Source organism: Oreochromis aureus, linkage group 20, assembly GCF_013358895.1.
Source record: "Oreochromis aureus strain Israel breed Guangdong linkage group 20, ZZ_aureus, whole genome shotgun sequence".
Taxonomy (NCBI): domain Eukaryota; kingdom Metazoa; phylum Chordata; class Actinopteri; order Cichliformes; family Cichlidae; genus Oreochromis; species Oreochromis aureus.
The window spans coordinates 4,990,715-5,011,589 of NC_052961.1; the positions used below are offsets into that span (position 1 = coordinate 4,990,715).

At 41.3% G+C, this 20,875-nt stretch overlaps 1 protein-coding gene across 1 annotated transcript in view; it reads left to right on the forward strand.

The window, feature by feature from the left end:
* The window catches only part of plxnb3 (plexin B3), a 98,230-nt gene that overhangs the window by 806 nt on the left and 76,549 nt on the right, over positions 1–20,875 (forward strand). The window lies entirely within an intron of this gene.

Sequence of the window (20,875 nt, forward strand, 5' to 3'; positions counted from 1 at the left end):
AAACAAAAAACAATACAGCCCCCTCCCTCCAACCATCCCCTCCCTCCCCATCCTCCCCCTCTCCTCCTCCTACACAAACACACAGAAAGTTGCTGGACCTGCTCTTTGTTCCAGTTTGAATTAATGTGGTCAGTTTTTCTAGGGAAACTGGGCAGGGCCGCTGATATTTTCTGTTTGGGCCCTCGGGGCCCCTTAAGCTCCTGGATACCACATGACTCCAGGCTGATGCAGATCTGCTGGTCCTGATTCAGTTTTTAAAGTTGCACTGTGTTACCCTTCCACAGATCCCGCTCAGGCTTTAACTGCTGCTTTGTTGGTGTATCAGACTTCCTGTCTGTGGTTGCAGCATGTTGGCTCCTGCTGAATGTAGCCTATAGAACAGTAAAGTTGTTGGGACTCCTTCCAGAGGCAGAAGTGGCGCTCTGGTTTAATTTGCAGTGACAATCCGGTTGATGGTGCTGAAGGAGATTATCGGTCTGAGTCTGTGGTTTGCTGACAAAGTGGGAAAAAGAGCAGAATGCTCCTTTATTTTGTAATTTTTATGAACAGCTGAATGTTTTTTGTTCAAACTCTTGATGTTCTGCATGAAGGTTTGAATTACTGAACACAATACATGGAAAAGTGGGGAAAATGGTTTGTTCAGATACTTAAAGTTCCTGCTTTTAAAGACAGAAAGAAACTGTGTTTAAATCTGGATTCCAGTGGTCAGTTAACCTGCTTCAGTTTACCCACTCTTCTTCCAGACATCTTGCTATCGTGGGAATGTTTCCAGTCACTTAAGCTCACCAGCCACTTTATTAGGTACACCTGTTCAATTGCTTGTTAGCACAAATATCTAATGGGGCAACCACATGGCAGCAGCTCAATGCATTTAGGCATGTAGACCTCGTCAAGCTGACCTACTCATCAGAATGAGGAAGAACAGTGATGGCTGTTGGTGTCAGAGGGTCTGTCCGAGTATTTCAGAAAATGATCATCTGCTGGGATTTTCCCAAACATGCATCTCCATGCTTTACAGAAAATGGTCTGTAAAAGGGAAAATACCCTGTGAGCTGCAGCTCTCTGCGTTAAAATGATGTGTTGACAGGCTGCTTTGAGGCGATAAGAAAGCGGCGGTTACTTAAATAACCACCCATTGCTGCCAAGGTATGCAGAAGAGCATCTCTGAACGGCCAACACGTTGAACCTTGAAGCAGGGTTACAGAAGCAGAAGACCGCACTGGGTCGACAGAAAACTGAGGCTGCAGCTCCCTCAGGCTCACCAAAACTGGGCAGGAGAAGTCTGGAAAGAGTCTGGTCAGTCTCAATTTCTGCTGCATCATTCACATGATGGGGACAGACTTTAAACAGCATGAAAGCATGAATCCATCCTGCTTTGTATAAACAGTTCAGGCTGCTGGTGCTGAAATGGTGTGGAGCATATTTTCTTTGCACACTTTGGGCACCTTAGTACTGACCGAGCATCTTTTAACCATCACAGCCTGCCTGAGTGTTGTTACTGAGCATGTCCATACCTTTCTGACCTCAGTGTACCCATCCTCTGATGGCTGCTGCCAATTTTTAATGGTCACCAGGACATGAAAGCTGCAGCGGAAATATAAAAGAATCTGCCTAAAAAGTTAGACTTTTCCTCAACATTAAGTTTAAAAAACCTTCCTTTTCCTCTCAGAAGATTTACTCGTACCTCCATCTGTGCTGCTTTTCATTTGAACACCACGTCTTTCTTATAATTCTGGTTTAAATGATTTTCCCGTTGGATTTCTGACTGTACACACTCCAGGTTTCATTTATACAAAACCTCGTTCTTTTAGAGAAAAACAGAAAAACAATTCAGAGACTTTGAAAAAAATCCAAACATGAATTTTGATTATCAATTAAATTATTTCAGTTTAACTCACAAGTAAAACTGTGTTATTCCTCCACCTCCTTTCTTTTAAAAGAACAGGAGCTGCCCACATGCTGCATAAGTAAGACCATAAGATTATAATACAACAACAAAAAGAATCAAATGCATAAAAACAGTCCAAATAATGAAAGAAATATCATAACCAATGTTTAATAATCTTGATAATTTACAGTAAAGGTGATTCACACGTAGATGAAATAAATAGAAACTGATGAAAATCAATTAACAGATTTAAAATAGAGGCGGTGTGGTCAAAGTTTATTGAAAATAAAATAAAGGTTTCGCCGCTGGCAGTGAGGAGCAGCTCTAAAGCATGACTTTGTTTCTTTGTGCAGTCATTACATTCCTGCTGCAGCCTGACAGGCACAGTTCAGGGCCGCACTGATAAAGCTGATACATTGTAGATTTTTTTTAAATGGACTCTGGTGTAAAGAGACAGGCTGAAGACTTTTTCTACCTGATTTAACCCAGAAACCCGAATGAAGCTGACCCACTGACCACCCTGGCATGTGATGGCGTGAGGCAGTGACATCATGCTCCTCCTCCTCATCCTCCTTTTCCTCCTCATCATCAGTGAGATGAAGATTACTTAACTGAAATGCCCATTTGACTAATCTAAAGGGTTTAGTCTGAGTCCAGCTTCAGAGTCAGATTACTGCTTCTGCTTAATCACGTCTAATCCACACACACACACACACACACACACACACACACACACACACACACACACACAGGGTTAATGTGCTTTAATCTGCAGTTTTAGTCCAACTGGGCTCGCACCAGTAACACCAGTACAGAGTGCTCTAGTTTCCTGAAAGTCACCATCGTGTTTCCTCGTTTCCTGCTTCAGAGGATTTGATGCAGTGTTAGCAGATGAGCTGATCTGATCAGCTAATTGATTAATCAGCAAATACAAATAGAGTGAGGTCTTTTTAAACAGGGCAGAATCTGCAGAATCAGTGACAACATCACTTCACAGATGTGAGAAATATGTGATAATTTTAGTCCTGTGTGTGATCATTGTGAAGACCACTTTGGTTGCAGGTGTTAATGTGTCATTTCTATATTTATATATACTCTGGTATATATAAATATATACTGCTGAATGTGTTTGTGGAGGTGCGAAGGCAAAAATAACAGGTAGAAAAAACGTCTAACTGTTCACGATGATTTGAGAGAAAGAGCAAAATAAATAAATGTTAAAGAGGAAGCTTCTTTCGGCTGCACCCTTATTCACAGCGTGTCTGATTTGGCAGTTTTTACACCGGATGCCTTCCCTAACACAACCCGAAAGAGTTTAGTTTTTTCTCCTAGGTTCGAACCGGGGATCTTTTGCTTGTTAGGTGAATTTGTAAACTAATATTAGTCATCATATTTAGGAAACAAGTTGGAGACGGTGGAGAAGGGGGAAGAATCCTAATACAGGGCAAGAGGATTATTAAATGTCCCCAGCAAGCATGACTCCCTCATTCCCAGACAGAGTAACAACCGTCGTGCTCACCTGTTGTTTTTGAGTATCTTTCTCTGGACAGGATCCAAATATTTTGATGGATATTTTTCAGAAATGTCTCGCTCAGTGGTTTCTTGCTTCTCCTTCTCCACCCCCCACCCTGTGCTCCCGGTGTTGTGCAGACACTCTGAGGCAGGATCTGCTTCTAACACCTGAACTCAGTTAGTTTATAAAGGTTTAGTAACAAGTAACAACAAGATAATCAGGGTTAAGCTTTTACTCTCATAGTATTTTATGTTTGCTTTACATTGCATTACCACACCCTCCATAAATAAAAGCCCGCACTGACTCACAAGAGGAAGTGACATTTTCTCGATGAGGCTGTGGAAAGATCATCAGGCGCTCCTGCAGCTGCCTTTGTCTCTCACACTCTTTACTGGGTCATGTGAAACTTTATAGTCCCAAAGATGTGAGTCGTGACCAAGCTCAAACAGCTGGATGTCCTCCCTCACACCCACCTCCTTATTTTCACTTATTAATATAAAATAAAAGTTCAATAATTTGAGGAGATCCAACATAAAAGGAAACATTTAAAAAAGTTTAGTAACTGCACAATGTTTGTTAAGTTAGTGAATAATCATGTTCAGTCATCTTAATTACAATTATTACATTTAGATAAGTTTGAATGAAGCCATGTGGAGGCAGAAAACATCCAAGCATGTTCTATTTTTCTTTCATAATCTACTGATTGTTCAGAAAACATCAAATGACATCTCAATGAAAGCGACGGAGCACTTTTTTTTTTTTCTCTTTCTTCTTTTGTGTTTAGAAATGACTCACAATACTTATCAGTAATAAAACTGCTCCCGTCTATCTGCTAATTGAGTAATCGGGTCAGGTGTGGACTGCTCACTGGTTCCTGGGGAAATAATGCTACTGGCATGTATGAAAGGGGCCAATGGGGGCCCTGCTAATAACTCCTTCCCCTCAGGAGGAGAATTATTATCTTCAGCCCTGCAGATAATGTGATAAAGACTTTTTTATGATTTATAGAACTCTCCTAAAGATAAATGACAGTTTGGGAAACATGAGAAACACAAAAAAGACAAAATAAAGAAAATACATTTGAGTTGAAATGTGATTTGTTTCGTAAAAGCAGAAATAAAAGTGTTCGCCCGGTTTGCTGTCAGTCTCGAGGAGCTGAGCTGAAGTCAGTGTGACGTGACGGAAACGGCAACAGTGTGCGCTTCACTGTTTGTGTGTCTGATTAGCTGTCAGTTTCTAATACAATCTGTGTGACCATCTGTTTTACTCCACTGTACACACTGTGTGTGTGTGTGTGTGTGTGTGTGTGTGTGTGCGCGCGCGCTCGTGGGAATTGTTATCACATGTTTCATGTATGCACACACGCCTGCACAGGTGCTGTTATGTGTCTTCAGGTTCATTTAAAGATAATTGCAATTAATTTAAGATCTAATATCTGCAGAAGGTTCAGTGAGCGAGGCTTCACGATGCTGGCCCAGATCTGGATGACGTTTGGGAACGCGATCACTTAAGTTAAGATCAGTTAAGTCTGGTTTAAAAACAGGTGGAAAAGTTCTGTTTGTTTGTCGGTGAGAGCTCCCGGCTCCTTCTCTGACGCATTATGGATGCAGTGAACCAGGAAGAGTGAAAACATACACTGGGCTATATCTTTGCTCTGATAAGGAGCAGCTGTACTCACCAGCACACAGCTGAAACAGTCATCAAGCTGTGTGCCGGCTGTGTGCCCCGTCACAATTGGCTAATATGTTGTAAAGCAGATTGGGTTTTTGAGAGGCGGCGGGGCAACCGCCATCACTCCATCACTGGTGTTGGGAAGTTTTCCCATGAATTTCTACTCAAGAGTCTCCTGAGTGGCGACTCACCCGCACGCTCACTGCTGTGTCAGCTGTAATCTTGCTTAGCACAGCTACCAGTGAGCCGCATCTTCCCACAGAAAGCTTCCCCCGATCACTGCTCGCTGTATCTCTGCTTGTCTAAGTGTCTAAAAGTCTCCAGGTTTCATTTGTTTCCTCCGAGCGAGGAGCTCCGCGAACCAACTGAAAGTCGTCCCGCTCGTTCCTCAAACCGCCCTCCTCCATACTGTCTGCAGCAGCTCCTCGTGATCTTCACTCAGACCTCCTGTGGGGAGTTATTCCTTTATCGACTTTATTTATAACATTGTAGTCTTAAAAGTTAAAATATAAAGTAAACTGTGAGCATTTTTGTGGATGAGCAGCAGAGTAATGACTGCTGTAGCTGCTGTTGGCATGGTTTTCAGTTCTCAGTTTTGTCACCTGAAGCTCTTTATTAGCGTTTATCTTGAACAAACATCAGCAACAGAAACAGCAACAGTGAAATAACCGGAGATTAGCTTCAGCGCTCAGAATATTAAAAAAAGGATTCTCCTTCAGAGCCACATTTTCCAGCAAAGACCCCGAGCCCAGAGACGAGCCGCATGTATCAGGCCGTAGAGTGATCAGCTGATCAAAGGAGAATGACTGTTTAAGTGTTTGAATCGAGAACTTCTTAAACATGCTGACGTGAAGCGAAGTGTTTTCATGGTTTGGACTTTTGCTGACGTCACACGCTGCTCTGTGAAACTGAGCCGAGCTGTTCTCTGATGTTTTATGCACCGAACGATTAATCGATCTGTGGCCCGAATGATGTTTTCTGCTTTTCATACATAAAATCTGATTAGAACATAGTTTGACTCATAAAAACAAGAAATACTGAGAAAATCTGACTTTATGTTTTATCAATTTATGTTTCTGAATTCTTAATGAAATCAAATCTCCAAACATAAATTCCCCCAAACAGACCTCAGAGTCCACCTGGAACCAGAATCAGACCCTCTGAGCAGAAAACGGCACTGCTGGTTTGGGTGAACTGACCCTTTAATGTCATTAATCCTGTAGGACAACCACTGGCTGCAGAACATCAGAGGATCTTGTGTGTGTGTGTGTGTGTGTGTTTCATGTGTTTCATGTGTTCCTGCAGATGAAAGAGTTGCTGGTTTGATTCCTCAGGGACTCTCAGCCAGCGGCTGGCTGCTACTGATTTGAACCACGACGACGCACACAAATCCTCAGGAGGCTGTGTTGGTGTGCGTGTTTGTGTGTGTGTGCGTGTTTGTGTGTGTGTGCGTGTTTGTGTGTGTTTCTCCTGATTCAGGTTCCATCATGTTATTCTTTTGTTTTGGTTGTTTCTTCTGAGCAGCTTCACTTCAACAGTACGACTTTTCTTGGCTGAAGTTGTCTCACTCCCCGTGTTTTGTTTGGACACTGTGGCCGCCAGCTATCCCAGAATGCATTTCACACTCCCCCAGCGGCTGAATGGAGGTGCTTCGTTTTTTCCTCCAGGGACTGCTGGTCAGTCAGCGAGGACTCCAGCAGCTGCAGAGCTGAATTCAGAGCCTGAACCTTTACACTGAGGATTAATCAGATTGATCCAGTAAATCGAATCAGAGCGGACTGATTCTCTGTAAATAGACCCAACCTCAGGGTGTAAAGAGCATGAGCCAGAGTCAGTGTACTACAGGTGCAGTGTGACAGGTAGGGGAGACCGGGGATAGTTGTAACATTTTTGACATTTCTGTCTGTAAATTGGAGCTCTTTTAAGGTAGTGGATTGAAAATTTAATGCAAAGTATTTACATGTGTCTGCTATTAAATACTGCAGCTATTTGCTCTGCAGCACAATTACCCACTGCATGGTATGGTCTCAAACACAAAGAGTGAAATGTTACAATTAACCCCATAGTCTGGGTTAGTTGTAACACATCCTGGGGTGAAATGTAACACAATGAAATAAGGGTACTAACAAAACATTAACATGTAATCTTTGTTTATTCAACACATGAATGCACTTAGAGCCATTTATGTAGCTGTGTGTGTGACAGAATGCAGAAATCTAGCTTTTGAACATATTCCAACCCCCCCAAAAAGACAAATTATGGAATTTTCTGCAACTGAATATTTCATTAATTTTGGTTGGTCTTCCTTGAGTTTGGCCTCATTGGCTCAGTGGGCATTATAACCTACAACTCTTGCACCAATTTTGAACATAACAATGAAGCTGAAAAAATGTAGTTGCTCACCAGCATCGCAATTCCATTACTTTTGATCATGGCTTACCTTGGTGTGGTTTGCAAAGTGCTTCAGAAAGATGAGGAAATCTGTTTCTTGCACCCATCCTGATTTATTTCCACTATCAATACTTCCTACTGGTCCATCTCTGACACAGTGGTCTGCATAATGTATGTGTGGGAACACAAACAGTGGTTGTGTTGCCAATGGCATTAACCGCATATACAAAGGTGACCAGTGAACCTCTCTCTGCTGATGTCGTTGTCCCAACTTGTTTAATATAAGTTGGTAAGTTGTAACATCTGCATTATTGTTACAACTAACCCAGACTGTTGCTGTTGCAACTGACCCAGACTGTTGCTGTTACAACTGACCCAGACTCCTATAGCCATGAATTAGCTAAGATTACAGCCAACGGCTAAAACATTAGCACTAAAGACCTACACAGAATATATCCCCATAGACATACAAATAACATAATTTAAGTTTGATGAGTTTAACTGCAAAGCAGATAATGCTATTAGAAATCGAAATAAAGTAGAAAAACTTACTTTTTGGCATACAAATCACTTTTTTTCGTGTTAAATTGTCTGTGTTTGACAAAATGTGCTGATTTTTCACATGTGATGGCAGAACTGAATTTGGCATGCACAGGATGAGTCACATCATTTGAAACTTAGCCCTGATTGGAGAAATTGGAAGTGTTACAACTGACCCACGTTACAACTATCCCCGGTCTCCCCTACTAAGTGGTGGTGATGGGGTACCGGGGTGTGACATCAGCACAGGGGAAGCCTGAGATCAGTAAAGCCACAGCGTTTAGAAGAAGCTGTCATTCAGTGCGTTTTTATTTTTTCTATTGTGCAAACACTGTATATAAAAGATGGACACAAACCGCATGACATCAGCTCGTTTCTGGATGGACTTTGCTTTGAAACCTGGGTGGATAAAGCCAGCCAGAATCATTGGTTTACATCTATAATGCTGTTGGGTCAAACAGTGAACAGCATTTAAATGACTGTTTGTAAACTATCATGATATATGATATTACATATTCAAAATGTAACTGATAACAGGCCAACTGATACAGAATATTTAGGATAAGGACCCAAATGCAGGACTCACGAACACAAAGGGGTGGCTGATTCTGTGATGCATCGAGTATTTCTTCTTCAGTCACCTTTCTCACTCAGCATGTGTTAATAGACCTCTCTGCTGAGTCACACTTGTTATTAATCTCTGGCTCTCTTACACAGCATGTCCTTTGTCCTGTCTTCCTTCTTTCACCCCAACCGGTTGCAGCAGATGGCCCCGCCCCTCCCTGAGCCTGGTTCTGCCGGAGGTTTCTTCCTGTTAAAAGGGAGTTTTTCCTTCCCACTGTCGCCAAAGTGCTTGCTCATAGGGGGTCATATGATTGTTGGGTTTTTCTCTGTATGTATTATTGTAGGGTCTACCTTACAGTATAAAGCGCCTTGAGGCGACTGTTGTTGGGATTTGGCGCTGTATAAATAAAATTGAAATTGAACTGAATTAAACTAAAAGAGGCAGCTTTATTGCAATGTAGCAAAATTACTCAATACAGAAACCAACAACTGGAAACTAGAAATGAGGAACTGAGATGCTGGGAAACTAGGAGCGTGGATGATGAGGACCACGGAGGAAACACTCAGGACGTGGGGATGGCCAACGGGCAGAGGAAAACAGAAAGCAGAGGGAAAGCAGAGGGAAGTAGAAACACAGCTGGGAGAGATCAAACATAACGAGACGGGGAATACACTAACACAGGACGCAAGACTGTCAAAGTAAAACAGGAAACATGAGACAAACACGAAGACATGGACTTGACACTGAGACAGGGAGACACAGAGACAGAAACCTAAAGACTAAAAACTATAACATGAGCACAAAACCATAAAGAGAAACGAGACCACCAACAACAACAAATCAAAGAATATGAACTCAAACCAGAAAGAACCAGAACCGAAATCGATATTTGGTAATTTAAAAATATGTATTGGGCAAGTTTTATTTTCTTTTTTGCATGTCAACACACAAAGCACAAATATTTCCCTAACATCATCTTTTTATCCTTAGTTTTCACATGATGTCAGAGCTACTGGGACATGCCCACCTGGAGTACTGCAATTCTTTGCCCTCCAGCCATCCTTTGAACGTCTTCGAGTTTAACTTGCCAGATAGCTCCTGTGCAGTCGGGTGCACTAATCAGCGTTTATTTCCAGCTGCCAGCAGGGCAGAGTATGTGGAGTATGGCACCAACACCTCCCTCCACAGCAGCCCCGGCTGTCAGTGGCGGCTCATTTAAACCGTAGGAATGATTTATCCGACACTGGAAGAATACTCGGTTGACTTCACTGTTATGATGCAACATTAATGTGACAAATTAATACTACTGGAACTTCTCTGGCCCTGTGCTGTGAAAGTCCAAGTCAGCAAAACCTAAGTGTGTTAGTTCATTTAAGCTAGCTATGTAGCACTTATGTTTGGTGTAGCCACGTACAAGTTCTTGTACTTCATCTCCCACACGGCCGCATTACTTACCCATCCACAAAGAAATTACTTGTAGCTAGGGCTGTGCGATATGACCAAAATCTAATTTCCCGATATAAGACATTTATCGTCCCTACAACGATATATATCACACAAATTTTAAATTTTCTGTAAATTCTGTGAATCTCGGGCAACTCGACTTGCGCGAAGTGTTTTCAGCTGGGCGTCGTGTACCTGGAGTCGAGTGTTTTGACCGATGCATGTAGCTATAGATTTTTAGACATAAGTTGAAACGGCCTCCGTTTTCTTTGTCGGTATTTATTACACAGCATGCTGCGGGGAAAAGCGTTTTCTATGGTTTATTTTTAAGCACCTGACGGCTCTTTTTGCTTCTCATCTGTAAGCACTCTCCGTACTATTTCATGTGATTCATTTTATTTTGAAAAATCTCAACAGGATCTTCAGCTTCATTATGAAAGGTTTATGTGGAAAATAAACAGGCGGACGGCAGAGCCACGCGATCGTTGTTGCTAACGACAACGCATAAAAGCGACTACAGTGACCATCAAAACAATGAAAAAAATATTGCCGTAAACAGTTTATTTTGCGACACCACGAAACAAACGATAGATGTTTTTATATCGTCATCCGATATATATCATTATATTGAACAGCCCTACATGTAGCTGTCTGTACTTTGAAAGCTTTCGTCCTTGCAGTGGTGTGAGGTGAGCGAAGATACATGTAGATGTCCCTGAGCTGAAGCTCTGGGGGGCACATCAAACTTTCAGGGATTTAAATTAAGCCGCTGGGGCAGAATATGGAACAAGTCCCCAAAATTTGTAGTTTCTCTTCACATCTTAGTTTTGGAGCGATGGATGCGTGGATAGATGATCCAAGTAATCTTGCCTCGAGACAGGTAAAAAAACGAGACTTTTGTTGTGCAGTACTCCGACTGTCCACTATTGGCCCTCATGATGGAGTAATGTTTGACCCACCAGGGTAGGAAGTTGGTCATGTGACTAAAAACAAATATGAATGATCACATTAAGTCAAAGATTGCTTGGATCTACTAGTTGTTGTACTGTTGCCTTCTGTTGAACAAACTATGTGATGTCATCATTTTATATCATTGATGGGAGTTTCTCCCATCTATTCTTTACATTTTTAGATTTTCATTTATTAGATATACTGGCCAATATATGGCTAAAATGGGCCAATATATTGGCCCTCCCAGTAAGGCTCTAATAAAGGCACATCTTTCCCAAGCACTGCAGACATCCTGTCAGACAGGCAGAGGTCCTCTTTAATGGTGATTCCCAGGAGCCCAAAGGTGGGGGCTCTCTTCAAAGACCTCCTTGGTCTTTGTGGTATTTCAGAACCAGGTTATTGTTGAACATTGTATGTTTTCAGGTTCTGATTCTCTTCCGTAAATGCAGCTTCATTGCAGTCTGATGAGCCTGATGGCTGTCATATCACCCGCAAACCTAACAATAGGTTTGAAGTGTGGCTGGGCTAGCAGCCATGCGTGAAGAGTGCATGAAGGTGGGGGCTCATCACACAACCATGGGGGGATCCCAGCGCTCAGGGTGGAGGATGTGCACTCGTCTGGAGGCAGCTGATGAGGGAGCGAAGCGTGCCGAACAGCTTCTCCTGTGTGACTGTGTTAACACCGAGCTGTAGTTAAAGAAGAGCATCCTTATGTTGGTGCTGTGTCTGTAAAGGCCTGCAGGGAAAACGCACTCACCTGCTGCTAGACAAATTGGTGTTGGTCTCTGTCAGCTGGCACAGTCATAGCGAGCATTTTTAACAATAAAGTTTTGATAAACAAGGCAGTCCACTGCAGAACGTGGTTACCTGTCACTGTATTCCTGTGGTTTTGTGCCAGTTTACTCTGACACGGCGGAAATAAAATCACTCATTTTTTAATGCAGAACTTGTTCATCCAAATGTCATCTTAGCTTGCTACTGTGTTTGTTTATAACTTACCAGCACAGACAGGCACAACTGTATGGGAATGCATCCTAATGAGGGTTTACTAGTGTTTTACACTGCTGACTTATGAGTGATTCTTTTAACCAACTAGTATTTTGGCCATTTTGGACATCCTTTGCTGTGATGTCCCTAAAACTCACCTGAAGGTATTTTACTACGATCAGAATCTGAACTATTGTGTCCAACTCGTTTATCAAAAACATGATGAAGATTTTTCACTTTTTGGACTCCACAGCTTTTCCTTCAGGATTATCTCATGTGTGCCCTCTAAGAAATCTGAGAGAGTGCGAGTTACTGGTTATATTAGAGATTCTCGGGCTTAGTCTGCAGTCTGCTTCTGAAGTCATTTAATGGACAGACTGAGGATAATCTCCACCTGCTGTGAGAACCAATGAAGTCAAATTCACACAAAGATGGTGGAAGAAAACATGCTTTAATTCATGTTTTTGGAGATTTTCATTAAATTTGTTTACAGCTTGTTCTACATTTGTACAAAAGCCTGCTAATGTAAAACAACTCAGTTAATTAAGTTCTTATTAAGCGACTTACTGAGCGAAACTTCAGAAGTTTTAAACATATAAAAGACATAGAAGGATGTCTCCGCGGATTCATGTTTTTACCGTTTTTGATGTTTTATTGATGAAATTCTCAATCGATTAATCCTGCAAAGAATCTCCGGGTAAGTCAGAAATTAAAAATAGTTACTTCTGCAATGAACCATGGCAGAATTTAGTATTCTGCGACGGTTCATTAAGTGGGCCGTGCGCTGTCTGCTGTAGCAGGTGTGTTTGATGTTTTTTGTGGCGTCTTGAACCTGAACTGACAGAACTGATAAGACGGAGGAAGAGGAGGGGGGCGGGGTGCATTGTGGTGTTTGGGGGTTGGAGGGTGACCGGAGGACGAGTTGAAACAAACAAGAACTCACAAAGACGAGTAAAGGGGGGTTCTGGGTGGGTGTTTGGGGGTCTATTGTTGATCCCAGATTAGGGTGGGGCCTCCACACCGATTATACACACACACATGCATGCACGTAGAGTGGAGTGTGAATGAAGTGTCCTTGATCGTACCAACTGCTGAGCCCCCCATCCTATTCCTCAAACTCACCCAACCCTCCCCCACCCACCCTCCCATCCTCCCCCGTCTGTGTGTGTGTAAAGTCACACACACACACTGTCTGTGTGTAGCTGGAGGTGATATTAATAATCCATAAAGAAGCTGGTTTCTCTCAATCGCTCCCTGTGGAGCACGCACGCACACACACACACACACACACACACACACACACACACACAGAAACACACAGTGCTAACCAGCTGTCTCGCTGCCTGTCAGACAGACAGGATGGTGGAGTCACTTTCTGCCTTCTCGCTGTAACACTTCAGTTTACAGACACATATTTTCAGCTAATTTCCTGGAAACTTGAGCCGAATCTTTACCGACTCTCAGCAGCGAGTGTTCAGGAGGACGTGCACATGGACAAATTAAACGATCACCACATGTAAATGTGGTTGTTTATATTTAGACATTTTATACAGAGATGAACAACAACAACAAAAAATAAAAACCCCTTCTTGCTGTTTACCTGCAAATTTGAGTAAAACATCTGTGAGGTGCCATATGTTAGAGATCTGCTTTAGTGCATCTTCATTTTGACTGACGGTTCTGCTGCACGTTGGTGGAGCTGCAGACATGCTGCAGTGTTCAGCTGTTTGTGGAAATTCCTTTGGTTAGTGTTTCAAGTGTCCTCTATGCTGTGAAAGTTCAGCCACTCTGCAGTTACACTGACAAACTGATCTTTAGCTTATCAACAGATGCACCTGTAGTGTTTCCATCATAGACTGTTTATGTGCAGTTCCCTCGTTTCTCTGAGCAAAACAGGCCAAAACTTGGGGTGGGATGCTAATGCTAACTTACCAGCTAACGCTAGCAAGCTTGGTTGAGAAGCTGCATATTGTTAATATGCAATGATTTTCAAATTTACTTAAAAAGCAGAAGAAAATGGTGAATAAGCTGTTTAGGAGTCCAAATTAGAGTTATTTACTTGGATTCCTGAACAGAAAAAAAAATAGTTTTAGTGGTTAATTGTTATGATTGATTCATTTCTGACTTCTCAGAAAAGTCTGGTGTTTCGGTTAAAGCTTGCTATAAAAACATGAATTCAGTTTGTATTTTTTAAAATAAATAACATAACTTTTATTTTTAAACAAATTATAAGGACATAAAAAAGGATTTCTTGTTTTTATAGCAGATTGTCTAATAAACCATTTACAATATGGCCTCTGATTAATTCATTCTCTCATAATTTAATATAATATCATGTATTTTATTTGAAATGACAATGTATTTATATTTATCTACAGATACTTAAAAGTATACACACTAGAATAAAGGATAGCAAGGGAGGTTTTTACATAAACAAATCTATAATTATACAGTAAGTAATTTTAAATGGTGTGTAAGTAATTTTGTGCAGACTTCAGGTGTTTTACAGTAAAGGTGACACAAATATTAAGTAATTTTAGGGACTACATAAGTAAGAACCACAAAATTTCTTGGTAATTTTGCAGAAAAACAAATAATATTTCCCCATCTTACAAAATTAAAGTACACTTTACATTTTGGGGCGTGGCCATATTATGGAGTGACTTAACCTGGTCCAGGTATTTTACAGCAAGGTCGGCACACCTGTCCTGCACACTGCTTTTGAAAGTTGTGTTTGAACAATGATTGTGATGGGGGGGAAATGAAGTTGGCTCCACCATTTCAAGGTGGCATAGACCTGCAAATGTTGATGCTAGTCATTTTTTCTTGTAACTTGGTAAGGTAGAAAAGTACATTTATATCTGTAAAAATAAAGGATAGTTGAGTAACAGAACATCTATTATGCACATCAGCATAATGAACAATAAATAAAGATGGAGAAAAGCAATACAAAAAAACAGGATATTCACAGTGTAAGATGGGGAAGATTATCTATTTTTCTGCAAAACTACCAAAAACGCAGTACTTGAAGTTACTTGCAGTGTAATTTTTTTCTTCTTTCCTGTAAAATACATAAAGGTATACACTACTTGAAATGACTTATGCAGTACTTTAAATTACTTGCTGATTAATTTGTCTCCGTTTCTGTGAAATACCTGAAGTTATGCAAATCTTAAAATTACTCAAGCACTTTGGAAACTTACATATTACTTAAAATAACTTTGTATCCTGTAAAATGTGTAAAATGTGCTATATGAAAGGGTTGTGATTATATTTTAACTTTGCTTGTGCTGAACCTGAATCACTCATCACTTTGCAGCAGGTTTGCTTTCACCTTACAGTCTCCAGAGTTGCAGGTAGCAGCAATGTACCAATTACATGTACCATCACTGCCAATTAAAGGCTTTGTAGTATTATAAAGGATGGGTGTAGCCACTGTGACATCACCCACTGGTTTGCATGGTACAGTTTTCAAATCTTCAAACTAAGTGTCTTCACTGACGCCATTTTTAGCTTTTTAAAAATCGCATGACAGGAGTACGCCCATCTTTTATATACAGTCTATGCTCACAGTGAAGTAGAAAAGCAGAGCTATTCCTTCCTCGACTGCTTTCCAGGACTCTGCCAGTCAGTTTTGAGTGGGTACTGCTTTTCAGCAGCACAGACAGAAAAAATTGTTGTGCACAGATTTGGCCCTGGCACACAAACTGCCAGCACCAAGAATTATAACATCCTCATAACACAGCTTTTTATACAGCTTCATTCGGGTGGATGCAGTTTTCTTTTTGCATGAGTGAGATTCATTCATTCACTCATTGGTTTTGCAGTGAGGTGCAAAAACACTGCAGTTACTGGCTCTCGATGCTTCTCATGGTCAGCTGTATAAACACCACAGACCAGTATGAACAGCAGCCACAATCAGCCAGTTATGCCTCACCTCATCGTTGTCTTTATGAAAAGATAAGAAGCCCCATAAATGAAGTCTATTTACTATTTATGAGCAGAGCAGGTGGTAGATGAAGCTTTTATTGGGGCAAAGTCAGCTAACTTTTTAAGTATCAGATTTAATTGATTATTCTATTCATGCAGCTTTTATGTCCCTGTGTCTCTTGAAATTAAAAATGATTTATAATACTTCAAAATAACTGCCAAAAATAAGCAGCTGGAGGCTTTTCAGTATGATTACAGAGCAGTAAGACTCGCTTACAGAAGCACTCAGGTTTAATTTTGCAACATGTTTTATAATAAATAAAGTAAATTAGAGCTGAAACTTAAACTTGAAGCAAAAGTGAAAAAGCGACATTTTCCAGTGCAGGAGCTTTTCCTGGCAAGCAGCAGAGACAATCAGGTCTGAGCGAGGAAGTTGTTTTACACCCAAACAGCTCCTGCTCAGGGGAACTTTTCAAAAAACTGTAAAATCTAGACTTCTGTTTTATAAGCATGCTAAAAAATATTCAGTCTTTCACAACGAAGGCCTTAAGGCAAAAACTATATGAAAGAAATCTGGTTACAGCTGCTACAATATGAATCACTCGCAGGACTTTAACTGAATTTGCTGTTGTAATAAGCATTTCAGCCTCCTCGGTATCAGCTCACTGACAGTCCAGAGGTGTTTGGAATAAAACTGAGCATTAATGGGAGTGTTTCCTCCCGTTTAGTGGGTCCCAGTGGACGGCAGCCACACTTCCACCTAAAAGCGAACCTGTTGGGATGTTTCACTCTCTCTCTTGCCTCCCTGTGACAGCTTTCACACGTTCATGGTGTTGACTGCAGCCTGACAGCTGAGAGAGGAGTCACATCACTCTTCATGTCACTGGAGCCAGTTTAAAGATCAGACTTGAGGCTTTGGGTGAGGACCAGGATCCGGACCGGGACCAGAATTACGCAGGGTTCAGTTTCAGGATTCCTGCACAGACAGGAAGAAACTCGCTCTGTGGTTAAAGTCAGGCGAGTTTCCATGGAGACGGTCGGGGTTACCATGGTGATGAAGAGTATGGCTGACGGCGAGCAGTGAGGGACCTCAGAATGATAGGAATACCAACACGAGCGTGTGTGTGTGTGTGTGTGTTTATAATTGGCTGTGATAAAATATTCTCTTTGATGTTGAAGTGAAGCCAGAACCAGTAAGCAAAGAACCAGTCACCCAGAACCAGCCGTCTCATTTGTGATATACATATACAGTAAGAGTAAACACAAACTTGAGCTGTGACACAAACATCAGTGACAAAACATCAGTGTGTGTCTGAGGACCCTCTCCAGCCTCACAAACGTCGTCCAGAGAGACGCAAGAACAAAGATTTCAGCAAGCTGAGGAGGTTTCTGCAGGTGTGTTCCTCTTAACCTTGAGCTCTTTTCATCTCTTTCAGAATGACTTGTTATGCTCTTTGTGTAATATTTGTAGGACTTTCACTCTTAGGAAGGAGTAGCAGCAGTCCTGAATCTCTTCCTTTTGTCAGTGGTTTGTCTGGCTGTGGACTGATGAGCACTGTGGTCTTTAGAAAAGCTTTTGTAGTCTTTTATATCTGTGTGCATCTCTGTAATGGTTCCTCTGACGCCCTGTGAAAGTTCATACCAGTCAATCTTTCCTGATAGGCAGTCTTTGAATGCTTTTATTTATAGACCGGCTCACCTCTGAATAAAACAGTGTTGCCCAATTCACTCACTCCTTAACTTAAAACACCTGACTCCAACTAGCTTTTGAAGAAGCCGTTAGCACAGAGGCTTGCTTGTTTTTTGCAGCCTGCACTGCACAGATGACACAATGTGTTCAAATGATATAAAAGTGTAGCTGTTGGTGCGCTATTAGTTTAGCATGGGGCTGTCAAAACTGGTCAAAACTTGTGTTAAAATGTAGAAAAAACCGCCCACACTGTCATGATAACTGGGTGTTCCCGGGTTTGAGCTGGAATTCTTTATTATTGTTCACTGTTTGGTTCTTTGTTGTCTTTATTGTCAGTTTTTGTCTGCGTGTGTGTGAAAAAGGAGTCGGTCTCGATCAGTGTTCAACTTCTGCTTACCTCTGTTGGGTATAGTATGTACATAGTGTGCAAATGTAAGAGTATTTCATATTGTTTCATATGTTTTCTTGATTTGATACTATATGCAGAATAAATTAGTGATGTTATAGCTGACCTTGACACCCCGAGGCCTGTGTCCCGCAAAAGGGGCGTTTTAAATCAAACTCAGAGAGGACATAATATATATATTACACAGGACCATTCTGCAATTGATACATCATGCATCGTATGAACTTTTTGCAAAGCAATTGGCCAGAAAGATTCAACACGTTCATGGGGATTCATCAAACTATCAATAACATTTAGATATTTATAGATATTTAACTGCTCTCCTCTGGGTTTCTCTGTTTCTTTTCTTTTTCTGTGGCTTCCCGTGTCGTGAATTAGATTTCAGTAGGAAATTATACTTACAAGACCCGAAACGCCTTTTAAACCTACATCGTAACGTTACACGTAACCCAACGTGCACCTCCTGAGAAATGTAATTACATGTTGGAACGATTTTCATGGTGCGGAAGGTTGCAGTGTGGGGTTAAGAGGGATTTCTGGTTGTGTCATAAGTTAAGGCTTAGATTTCCTGCAGAAGTGTAAATCAAACTTCAATCTGGGTCTCAGTATGTGTGTGTTTTAGTTCCTGTTTTATTTCTTATCATATCTTGTGTGCTTCATATTGAGTTTTACTTCCCTTGTCTCGTTTATCCTGATTTGTTGCAGCTGTCTTCCCCAGTGTTTCCCATCTCCCTCCGTCTCATATGGCTCATTGTCATTGGTTGTTCACACCTGCATGTCTACCCTCACCTGTGGCTTGTGGCTTTTTCCTGATTAGCCCTCATGTGTATAAATAGTGCTGTCATCGCCCTCTGTCTTTGCCTCAGGGTCTAGGGATGTTCCCTTGTGGTTGCTGCATGATATTACTTTAGTACATTTTGTACTTTTACATTTTATTATCTTGTGGACTTTTATTAGCCAATAAATGGTTTTCCTTTTGTTAATAAGTCTTATTATGTATTTGTTCCTATTCACTCCACATTCCACATAGTTAAACTTTTACAGACTGTTATGCATTCGAACTGTTCAGAGCATGATCACAAATTTAAGATGCAGAAATAATAACAGAAACTCACTCTATCTAAAAAAGTTCATTTGGATTTGGTACATGGTGTCCTGTGTGGGGAATATCACGCTGTAGTCCCTTCGCATTCAAGCTGTAATATCTGTGAAACCATTCACCTGATTTATGCTAAAGAATATTATGAGCTTCGAATCTGAGAAGCTGTAACTAAAACATCAGTCGCCTTGATGCAAACCTGTGGTTTCTACAGGCCTCCAGATCTGCTGTCTGTGGTCAGACATTCAAATATTTTACGGAATTCAAGCATCCATCATCCCATGTTCACTTGAGCTCCACTCCAGAGTGTCCATATTCATCGAACCACGGTACCAGATATTTACCCTAAAACATTTCAAGGACCTGGTTCAGGTAGTTTTGCGGATAATGGAATTTAAAAATGCCCCCCCACAAAAAACCCCTTCATTCTGAAATATCCTTAAAGCAAAAAAATAAAAAGGTTTCCTAAATATTTCTACACGTCTTATTATAGATCCACATACCTACGTATCCAGCAGCTCTGCAGCTTTTGAGACAAACAGCTGTCAGAATTGGAGCCTTGTTAGATTTATTTTCTTCTCATTAAACTGCATCATATAACTGAATTTAGAATATCTGTTGTTGACAGTTTACAGTCTGATTGTGCTTGTCTGTGATTATAACAGACCATATTTAAAATTATGGTAATTTTAAAGGGTTCGCAAACTTTTTCTGGCGACTGAATAATGGTGGTCCCTGTAGCCCCCTGGCACTTTAATCGGGGACCCCCTGGGAGTTCGGGGCCCCTCAGGGCTTTAATCGGGCCTGCTATACAGAGCGAGCTGTTTTTGTTGTCGTTGAACATCTCTGTGTGTCAAACCGTCTCTGGACACGACTCGAGCAACCTCGCGGCCTGCTGGGTGTTCCAGCATATTCGGGACTGCTGAAGTGAACTTTACTGAAAACAGGATCTTCACAGCAGCACGCTGAATAGTTTTTATTGTAACTCCAGGCTTTGACACTGTCTCTTTATTTAAATGAGCTCTGCAGACAAAGACTGCCTGAACAAAAGGATGTGAATTTAAATGAACTTTATTGAAAGACTCGGGGTGAACAGTGTTAATGAACAGTCAGGCTTCAACAGGGAGCCTTTATTTAAACAAAGTGTGTGAACAAAGGGGAACAAAATGACAGGACGAAAAAATGAGCTTTTTGGAAAACCTTTATTGACAGCACGCTGTGTTTACAGTCTTATTGCTGTGTAAAGTTACTGGGGCGAGGCAGCGGAACTGATCGATCTACGATCAGTGAAAATGTTAGAACTATAAACTATATTTAAAACAGTGATAACAAACCATGAAATGATTTTACTCTAAACGTGAAGGCGTCCAACAACGACTCAATTGTTTTAGCTGTGTGATTAGTCTTTGAGTTTTAAGGTTGGAGCTGATTCGCCACGAGTCTGTTATCATACAGTTACTGTTTGAAAGACCTCGCTGACCCTGGATCAGCCTGTAATGATGCACTCGGTTGTTACATTGTATATTTAGAGGGACAGAGTGAGCTTCAGGATGAGACAGTGACTAACAGGATAGTTTGTCCCGATGAGACACTGCTTCACTCTGATACTGTCAGTATACACACCATGTGTTTGTGTTACTGTGTGTGTGTGTGTTTGTGTGTATCCTGTGACTGTATCCTGCTGTGTTTAATGAAGGAGGAAGTTCCTGTTCTGTGGTACAATGAGCTGTTTTTACTGTCTCTGTGTTTCCATTTCCTCCCCTTGTGCTGCTCTTCCTTCCTTTTTCCCCTCTATTCTTGG